Source organism: Pelophylax lessonae (genome assembly GCF_965119305.1).
Source record: "Pelophylax lessonae genome assembly, chromosome: 8".
Classification (NCBI taxonomy): Eukaryota; Metazoa; Chordata; class Amphibia; order Anura; family Ranidae; genus Pelophylax; species Pelophylax lessonae.
In genome coordinates this window covers 273933157-273943916 of record NC_138775.1, presented here as the reverse complement: position 1 = coordinate 273943916, position 10760 = coordinate 273933157, and the positions used below count along the sequence as shown (strand labels likewise).

Here is a 10760-nt window from a genome sequence, read left to right as displayed (position 1 = left end):
CAACTCTGCTACTTTGGCCTTAAGTTTCAAATTCCCTTTTCAATTTCCTGTCATTTTCTCTTTATTGAGTAGACCCTATAATCTGATGATAAGTGGGCGGAAATTAATTATGTGGAGTGGGTGGAGCTTCAGGGAAGTGGGTGTGGCAAGTAATTGATAGCTGTGCTGCGAAGTGTCCCGGAATTTCTTTTCAAATGTTGGCAACTATGAAGTAGTAGTGATTTAAAACACTTTATACAGTATATTATATATATATATATATATATATATATATATATATATATTATATATGCAGGAGGATATATATATATATATTATATATATAGGAGTGCAGGTTCCTGGGTTTAGTAACTCTTTACGGACAGGCGTACATGAGCCACAACCACAAACCCTGTGCAGGAGGCAATGCCGAAATCCTGAATAAATGACCATGAATCCTGATATATGGAGTTTGCTGTGAGAAGCTCCAGCCCCATGCTGTTAGAGGCATGACCACAAATGACAGCTTTAAGCCTGAAATGACTGTGTGAATGGCAGGATTGTGTACTCAGGGGGCGGAGTTTGGTCTGTGGTTTCTGGGCTGATATTCAGCTTTTCTGTGAGACGGCACCACAAAGAAGGCTGCAAGCGCAGAGTTGTAGAAGGGATAGTACATACATGTCCTTGGGTTGGATGGATGACCGTTGTGTGAATACAAGGGATGCACACTGTTCATACGCAATGTACGCCTGATGCAGAAAGCTGGAGGAATAATGACCTTCTCCCTACAGCAACAAGATCTGCAGGTCAGTCCTATTACTCGCTGCTCCTTTTGGCTTAGTATGATGTGGGATAGATATTTTACACACCGCGTCTAATTTTAATGTAATGCTGGTAAATAACATCCAAAGTAATCAAAATCGCAGGATGCAATGAAGGAAACATTAGCAAAATACATGAGTTTGCCATTGCTGGTTTAAAAATGCTAGCTGCTTGGCTGTGTTTGGCTTCAATATGTTGAGATACTCACTGGAGCTAGCACTGAGATCAGAATAGTCTGAGTAAAGTCAGAACTGTTAATCAGCATACTTGCTTTCATCGCTCCCAACTGTCCCTGTTTTGAAAGGACTGTCCCTCTTTACTCCTCATTTGTCCCATTTTTGGTCTGATGTATAGACCTCTATAAAGAAATGCACTCTGTATTTAGTTACTAGAAGCGTTATACTTTAGTAAACCATACATCCAACCACTAAGTTATTTGATTTGATCGTCTGAAATGGCGATATAAAGAAAATGTAGTATTTATGGGTCCAACCAATCATTATTTGCGCATTTATTATTTAGGGTTCATCGCATCGCGGGGCGTGCCCTTCACCTACATACTTTATACTTTGTCCCTCTTTCTCATCTCAGAAAGTTGGGGGGTATGCTTGCCTTGGGTCACTGCCACCAAATATACTGAATACTGAAGGTGTGGGATCAGCATGATAGCCTTCCATACAACACCACCAATCCATTCCTGCATGGCTGGAACACAGATCCCGCACACTATAACCGCCTCCATGCAACACCACCCATCAAATCCTACATGGCTGGAACACAGATCCCGCACACTATAACAACCTCCATGCAACACCACCCATCCATTCCTGCATGGCTGGAACACAGATCCCGCACACTATAACCGCCTCCATGCAACACCGCCCATCCATTCCTACATGGCTGGAACACAGATCCCGCACACTATAACCGCCTCCATGCAACACCGCCCATCCATTCCTACATGGCTGGAACACAGATCCCGCACACTATAACTGCCTCCATGCAACACCGCCCATCCATTCCTACGTGGCTGCAACACAGATCCCGCACACTATAACAGCCTTCATGCAACACCACCCATCCATTCCTACGTGGCTGGAACACAGATCCCGCACACTATAACCGCCTCCATGCAACACCGCCCATCCATTCCTACATGGCTGGAACACAGATCCCGCACACTATAACCGCCTCCATGCAACACCGCCCATCCATTCCTACATGGCTGGAACACAGATCCCGCACACTATAACCGCCTCCATGCAACACCACCCATCAAATCCTACATTGCTGCAACATAGATCCCACACACTATAACCGCCTCCATGCAACACCACCGGTCCATTCCTACATGGCTGGAACACAGATCCTGCACACTATAACAGTGCAATATTCCCACTGACCCCTGATGAATTGATTTTAACAGGGGTTCCTTAAGACCTGAAAATTATTTCAAGGGTTCCTGGGGGGTAAAAAGATTAAGAAAGGCAATAATAGTGTAACACCCTCCTAGGTAGGTGCTAGAGAGGGCACAGCTTTTGGGTTTCCCTGCTTAAAGCGGTTGTATATCGCCAAAAAAAAAAACCCTGCAAGACAAAGGCATAATGAGCTAGTATGCATCGCATACTTGCTCATTATGAAATACTTACCTTAAAACGAAGCCCCGACATGGACCCACGGACACCACTGTGGGAGCTGCCATGCGCCCTTGGCGTCTCTTCCGGGTTCGGCGGATCCGCCGCTGTGAGTGGCCGGAGCCGCGATGACGTCACTCCAGCGCATGCACACGGGGGTTCACTTTCCGGCAAGGGCCCGGCAAGGAACTCTGAAGGTCCGCCAGACCTTCAGAGTGCATGCGCCGCTAGCATCAGCGGCTGCATGCAGGGCAAATATCTCCTAAACCATGCAGGTTTAGGAGATATTAATTGTACCTACAGGTAAGCCTTATTATAGGCTTACCTGTAGGTAAAAGTCAAAAAAATTAGTATACTACCATTTTAACAGGGGAACTGTCAGGCAAATTTAAGTACTCTCTGCCTAACAGGGAGCAGTGATCCATTGATAGGGTCTGCCCGGTGTGATCAGATGCTGCTCATGTTGTCTGCCTGTTTCACACAGGTCAAATAGGATGGGGCATATTGGACAGTGGGAGGAACCCTTGCCATTTGCAGGGGAAATTGCCTCAAGGCATGCTGGGTGACTGTATTTATACCAAGAGAGCACTGTGCACGGGGTCTTTGGCTGGAGAGTAAGGTCATGGAGGGAGGGGGCTGCTGCCCCTCCTCTGTTCGGGCTGCCATGCGGCCTCAGGTGGACGACCTGAGGGCTAGAATTACAGAAGCTGCAACCCAGATGTCCTGCAGAGCTGACTGTGTAGGGATATACCTGGAAGGATCTGTTCCTGGCTACTGTGAGTACAGATCCCCATCTTGGGGCCTGTTCGGTGAAGGCCATCCCTTCAAGCTAATGAAGTCAGTGGACGGGGTCCAGCTAAAGAGGATACTGGTTAGTTTTCTGAAGAATCAGAGTTCATTGAGTCTGCTGCCGGAGCGAGCAAATTACTTTTCTTCCATACAAATACAGTATGGTTTAGCAGAGGGTCTGTTATCCAGTTCAATCAAGAGAGACCAAGTGAGAGTTGTTCTCTTCTGTGCATAGTTAAAGTTAAGCCTTACACACGCATCGATTAATGGCCGGGAATTTTCGGCCAACGTCCGATCGGCCGATTTTCGGCTTGTTAGTATGATGCTTCCAACAACCGACTCCGACTTTTCGGCCGAAAAAAATCTGGTGTGCAGGCTATAAAATTTTTGTTGGCCGTCAACACAACGGCCGATTTTCCGTCAGTCAGTACAGATTTCGGCAGACAAAAATCTGATGAGCAAGACTGGGCATGCTCAGAGATGAAAAATCACACGGAAAGTAAACCAGCACATGACATCACTTCTGAAGTAGATTTTTGTTGGCCGAGAAAATTTGTGTGCAGTCTAGAGCACATTTCAACCAACACAACAACACTGGACAAAAGTCGGCCGATCGGTCGGCCGATAATCGTTGCGTGTGTACGAGGCATTAGAGTATCCCACTAATCTTTTCTCCTATCCAAGTTTTACCAATAAATGCATGTTTTCAATAAATACATTTCATTGGATAACGAGTGGATGAGTGTGAACCTGGCTGTGTGAAACTACCCAAGTAACTGGCTGCAGGATAATCAGAGGGGAGACCCAGGGAAATCTTTACTCAGCGTCCCCTATGGGGGCAGTGCTACAATAGTCATTTAGAAAAATAAGATAAACAATGAGTCTAATTTCTTGTGTCAAAAAGAATTATCATTCCTAATTCAAAGGTTTTTCTTTTCTGGACTTTTATTGAAATTCCCTTTTAAGAACAAATATCTGAATTACTGCTGAAAAAATTGTTGGTGGGGTAATTTTTTTTCAGCAGTAATTCTGAGATATTTGTCTTTTAGGAAATGTCAATCATATTGAGTCCTATCCCTCCACTTTACACATAGTTCTAAACCCCGATGAAGGCGGTGCAGCTTGGCCCCTGAAAAGTGTCGGCTTTTTGGTTTGGAATAAGTACCTGTGGACTATAGACAGAGTTGTATAAAGTACTCGAAACCCATACTTGAGTAAAAGTGCTCTATCAAAAAGTGACTTGAGTAGAAGTGGAAGTGCTCGATCAAAAAGTGACTTGAGTAGAAGTACTAAAGTATTCAACATTTTTTGTACTTAAGTATTGCAAGTAGTTTTTTTTTTTAAATTTTGCTACTCAAGTACTGAAAGTAAAAGTACCAGTAGTTTTGAAAAAAAAAATTGCTACTCAAGTACTGAAAGTAAAAGTACAAGTACTGTGTTATGTAGTTATTAAAGAAAGAAGTCAAAAGTTTGAACATCATATTGTTTTTTATTATTTCAAATGCAGCTTTTATTTATACATACAGTAGCATTTATTTTGGTATGCGCTGATAATACACATGTTTTGAGCTTCATGAAACCTGCCATCTACTGTTCTGGCAGTGGTAATTTTTATAATTGGAACGAGTAACTATGCAGCACAAAAAAAAAAATATCGGAGTAGAAGTATTGAAATCATCGAAAAAATGTAGTGAAGTAAAAGTGGAAGTAGGAGAAAAAATTCTACTCTAGGAAAGTACAGATACCGCCTTTCAGTACTTAAGTACAGTAGTGAAGTAGTTCTACTTAGTTACTATACATCTCTGACTATAGAACTTTTATTTCTATTGTTACCTAGCAATAGAGAACCTGCACAATTCTAATAATAGTTAAATTTTTATTGTCATTTAAAAGGAAACCATTCATCAAAAAAGGCAAAAAATTCCTGAAGGATACATAGTAGGGATCGACCGATTATCGGCAAAGCCGATATATCGGGGGCCGATATGCACTTTAACTGAGGTTACCAATATTGCCACTATTTCGGGAAAGTGCTGTACCGGAGTGATGCCTGCAGCTAGAGTCATCACCCCGGTACCGGCGTCCATAGCCGACGGTCGGCTGTCTTGTAATGACAACCGATGCGGCTGAGAAGCCGATCTGCTGTCATTACAAGGAGCGGGAGGGGACGTTCCCCCCCCCCCCCTCCCGCCGCTTTTGCGGCTCGCCCAGTCTCCCGTCCCACCGGGAGACCCAGGCAACCAGTCTGCAAGGCCGCCGAAGACCCGATCAAAGCCGCATTCGGCTCTGATTGGGTCTCCATGTAAAAACCCAGAAGTAATGTCATGACATCACTTCCAAGGACTCAGCGCCAGATTTAAAAAAATGACAGCATTCAAAACAGCCAAACTTTGTTCACCTCCCCCCCCCCCCCCCCCCACGGTTGCTGAGTGGTTGCGGAGGGTACAGCGAGTGGTGGAGATGGAGGACATTGTCGCTCAGGCTAAGGACTCTCACCAGAAGTTTTACACGACATGGGCACCTTGGATACACTTCCAATCCCTTCCTAATTTCCAGAGGTTGAGCACCTAGAGCATTGCTACAGTGCCTCGTACTCATGTCACTGCCATAGCGGACATTCAGCCCCCCCCCCCTTGGATGCCCCCTTGGATGTTCGGGCCCCACTGTCTTCTTCTCGATACCCCCCCCCCCCTTCCTCATACTCTCGTTCTTTTTTCTCGTGCCCCTCCTTCTGCCTTCCTTTCCCCCTTCCCCCCCTCTTTCCCCTTTGTGTGATCCCTTGTCTCTCTCTTCCCTTCAAACCCTTTCGCCTTTCCCCCTACCCTCATTCCCCACCCCCCATTACATTCCCAGGCTCCTTGGTCCACCGTAGGGTGGGCACGACTCCTCCTTTGGCTACAATGACGACGCCCGAGCCAAGTGCTACCTACGCCGGGCTTCGCACCCCTGAGGTGTGGGCCCCCTGACACAGCAAGTTCTCCTTTGGGGGTGTCGGGAGATGGAGGGCCCCCCTGATATGCTTCCTTAGACTTCTAGCCCTGGTCCCCACTGTTCGGCAGGATGCTCCGTCTGCCTGAATCTTAGTAGGAGTCACGATCTCATAATGCCCCCGAGGTGTTTATCGGCACTATTGGGATTTTAGAGGTTTTGTGTTACACCTGGGTCCAAGTGTGATTTTGATTAGATTTCTCTGTTCCCTATTGCATTCCATGACTGTATTTTTGTTTGCATATTTCTTGGCGTTTTTTTCTGTATCTCTGTCATGCCTTGTATATGCTGTTAAAATCTAATAAACTGTTTTAACAAAAAAAAAAAAACAGCCAAACTTTAGACCCCCAGATCCCTTCACAACAGTACCTGTCAAGTGTAGAAATAAAAAATAAAAAATGTTTTTAAATGTACAAAAATATCGGCCGATACCGATATTCAATCGCCAAAATATCGATATCGACAACGAAAATCCGATATCGGCTGATCACTAGTACATAGCATGTGTTCAATTTTTCAAAGATGAAAAACAATACTAAGTGAAGTAAATACTAGCTGCTACATGACTAAGGCATACCAGAGGTAGTGTTGGAAGTGCTTCCATAGACCTCTACTTCCCAGTGAACCCCACTTAACACTTATCATCAAAATGATACGACTGACACACTTTTGGAGTGAAATGGGCCGTAGCGGCCATTTATTAACAGTAAACAACATACCAACTTTCTTTAGAACAGAAATATAGAATAACAATAATGACCCCCCCCCCCCCCCCGGGTTGCCGATCATTGGAGGCACTACCGAAACCAACACAAACTTTGAATCTGCAGAACCACTTGAAGGTCTTCAGCCGCAGAACAACGGGTTGAGGACAATATCAAATTTCCCGCTGACCCCTCCATCTGCACAAGTCCCGTTAAAACACCTTTAACTGGGATTAACGATATGACGCCATTACATAGAGGGGTCATTACTCTGATCTTACACAGCAAAATTTGGTCGCCTCCAAGGACCCCAACCACCATAACAATACAACCACCCAACAAGTCAAACGTCCTCCATAGGGCGGGAGGGTGGGAAGCTTCTTCATCATCCCTCTGCCTCAAAGTGCCCCTGAAACTTCATGACCCCACTTCCCCACAGTCCTTGCCCCTCCCTAGCATTACCTACACCAATCAATGCCTACAGCCCCGTATCAACCCCTTACCACATTACCATTAACCCATTGACTGCTGTACTACCCTGCTGGCCTAGTCATGCCTGCCCTTCGCCTATTTGTTTTTTTTTTTGCTGCGTGCCTATGTTTCAGCCTGAACAAATAGGGAATGTGAGAGGGAAGTCATATAACTGGACTTTTATTCATACTGTTCACATCTCTGAACACATAAAAGGAAACTAATGGGAGAGAAGTTCATAAGCTGCGTTGTACTCGAGGGTGGTAGATCCAGGCTGTCATTCTTATCCATTACTACTCTGCTTCGCTACTGACCTAAAACCACTAGTTGCACACCTCCCAACATTCTGAGATGGGAATGAGGGACACCTATTAGAAAAGGTATGTAGACATAGGACACACCCCCTGCCACGCCCCCTTAATGGAAAATTGTACAAAAAAATGATTGGTTAAACCCACAAGTGCTTTTTTACCACTACTATTCCTTTACATTGGCTTTTGGAATTTACAAATGCAGCAATTTAGAAATTGGATGAAAGTTTCAGCATTGGGAAACACTTTTTGATAGATAAGTAATGCATTTTATATACAACTCTATAGATTAGATCAAAATGAGGAACAAATGAGGAGGAAAGAGGGATAGAGGGACTATGTTCCGAATGAGGGACAGTTCCTCAAAATCAGGGGGAGCTATGCTAGTTATAAGATCTCTTTAAGGGTAACCTGTTCCAAAAGAAACAGAACATTGACGTGTTGCAACTCACAAAGAGGATTTTCTACGGGATTTGAGTCAGGTGATTGGTTGGGCCATTCTAGCAGCTTTATTTGCTTTCTTTGAAACCAATTGAGAGTTTCCTTGGCTTTGTGTTTGGGATCATTGTCTTGCTGAAATGTCCTCCCTCGTTTTATCTTCATCATCCTGGTAGATGGCAGCAGATTTTTATCAAGAATGTCTTGGTACATTTTTCTATTCATCCTTCCTTCAATGATATGAAGTTTGCCAGTACCGTATGCTGAAAAACAGCCCCACACCATGATGTCCCCACCTCCAAACTTCACTGTTGGTATGGGGGGGGGTGTTTTTGGGGTGATGTGCCATTTGACCTCCAAACATGATGTGTTTTATGGCATCCAAAGAGTTCAATTTTGGTCTCATCTGAGTAGACTATATTCTCCCAGTATTTCACAGGCTTGTCTGAATGTTGTGCAGCAAACTTTAAACGAGCTTCAGCATGCTTTTTCTTCAGCAATGGAGTGTTGAGCGGTGAGCGTGCATACAGGCCATGGCGGTTGAATGCATTACTTATTGTCTTCTTTGAAGCAATTGTACCTGCTGATTCCAGGTCGTTCTGGAGTTCTGCACAAGTGGTCCTTGGTTCTTGGACAACTCTTCTGATAATTCTTTTAAATCCTCTATCAGAAATCTTGCAAGGAGCGCCTGGTTGTGGCCGGTTTATGGTGAAATGATGTTCTTTCCACTTCTGGATTAAGGCCCTAACAGTGCTCACTGGAACATTCAGAAGTTTAGAAGTTCTTCTGTAACCAATGCCATCGGTATGTTTTACAACAATAGGGTTGCGAAGGTCTTGCGAGAGCCTTTCCCTATCATGGGAGCCTTTACCCATCATGAGATGTTTCTTGTGCGACACCTTGCTAATGAGACACCTTTTTATAGGCCATCAGTTGAGACTGAACCAGCTGATATTAATTTGCACTGACAAGGGGCAGGATTGCTTTCTAATTATTGATAGATTTCAGCTGTTGTCTTAGCTTTCCATGCCTTTTTTCACCCCCGTTTCTTCATGTGTTCAATACTTTTCCCTGTGCCATTGCATTTTATTACACATAACTTAACCACTTGCCGACCGACCACAGTATATTTACTGCGGCAGTCAGCCCCTCCTGGGCAAAGCGACGTAGTACTACGTCGCTCTCCCAGTACAACGTCGCTCCCGCTCATTCAGGGACATCCCCGCGCGAGTGACCGGCGGCTCCGATGTCCGCCGGTCACTCGCGATCTCCCGCTGGAGAGGGAGAAAGGCAGGCGGCTGATGTAAACAAAGCTGCCTGTCGTTCTCCCTGGTGTAACTGCAGAGATCATATGATCCTGCTATGTAGGATCGTATGTCTCTGTGGTTACATCACAAGCCACGCCCCTTTACAGTTAGAAGCACGCCCCTAGGGACACACTTAACCCCTTGATCACTAATAAAGTTAACCCCTTCCCTGCCAGTGTCATTTTTACAGAAACAGTGCATATGTATAGCACTGATTACTGTAGTAATGTCACTGGTACCCCCAAAAGTGTCAAAAATGTTAGTCAGGGGTCCGATCTGTCCGCCGCAATGTCGCAGTCCCGCAAAAAAAAAAAATCGCAGATCGCCGCCATTATTAGTTAAAAAAAACAATAAAAATGACATAAATCTTTCCCTTAGTTAGTAAACGCAATAACTTTTGCGCAAACCAATCAAAATACGCTTATTGCAATTTTTTTTTTTACCAAAAATATGTAGCAGAAAACAAATTGGCATAAAATGTTAAAAAAATTAGATTTTTACATTTTTTTTGGAGAATTTCATATAAAAAAATGTGAAAAATATTGTTATTTTTTTTAAAATAGACCCTTTTTTTTTGTTTATAGCGCAAAAAATAAAAATTGCACAGGTGATCAAATACCACCAAAAGAAAGCTCTGTTTGTGGGGAAAAAAAGGACGTCAGTTTCATTTGGGTACAGCGCTGCACGACCGCGCAATTATCCGTTAAAGTCATGCAGTGCCGAATCGCAAAATAGGCCCTGGTCTTTGAGCAGGAAAATCCTCCGGGGCTTAAGTGGTTATTTTTTGAACTTATTAGTTTTGGTTTCCTTGTATGTATGGATTGCATGTGTTGTTACCGACATGTGGTGAAAATTTCATGTCAATAGCAGCTTTGGAAATATGTTTACCTAGAAAAATGGTGACGTGATAAATACTTATTTTACCCGCTGTATACTGTTAGCCTGCAAAAAAGACCACTTTTCTTAAAAACAATAGCCACATTACCCTAAAAAAAATCCCCAAAATTCTGAAAATAAGAAAAAGTCCCTATACCATATACATCGTTATTATTCACAAAGAAAATTGCTGGCACACCCGGATCCACAGTCCTAGAAATACGTGTCTCAACCACATGCAGTGAAGACAGTACTCAAGTGTCAATGGAAAATATATGACAGTGATAGTGTGATCGCTAGACACCTCTTCACTACTGAAAGATCAAATGTAATCCTCCAAGATATAAACAACAAAATATTCCACTCCAAAATTTGTAGTCATGTATGACTAGGATAATAGATATACATTGCTGGCTCATGCAAGCGTCATCAGTCAGTTGG

General features: G+C 43.9%; 1 protein-coding gene across 1 annotated transcript in view; it reads left to right on the top strand.

Moving 5' to 3' along the window:
- Positions 1-482: 482 nt before the first annotated feature.
- IL12RB2 (interleukin 12 receptor subunit beta 2) overlaps positions 483-10760 on the top strand; it is a 98096-nt gene continuing 87818 nt past the window's right edge. The window contains exon 1 of the mRNA XM_082264985.1: positions 483-785. The gene's annotated coding sequence lies outside the window, so the exon portion shown is untranslated. The remainder of the gene's footprint in view (positions 786-10760) is intronic.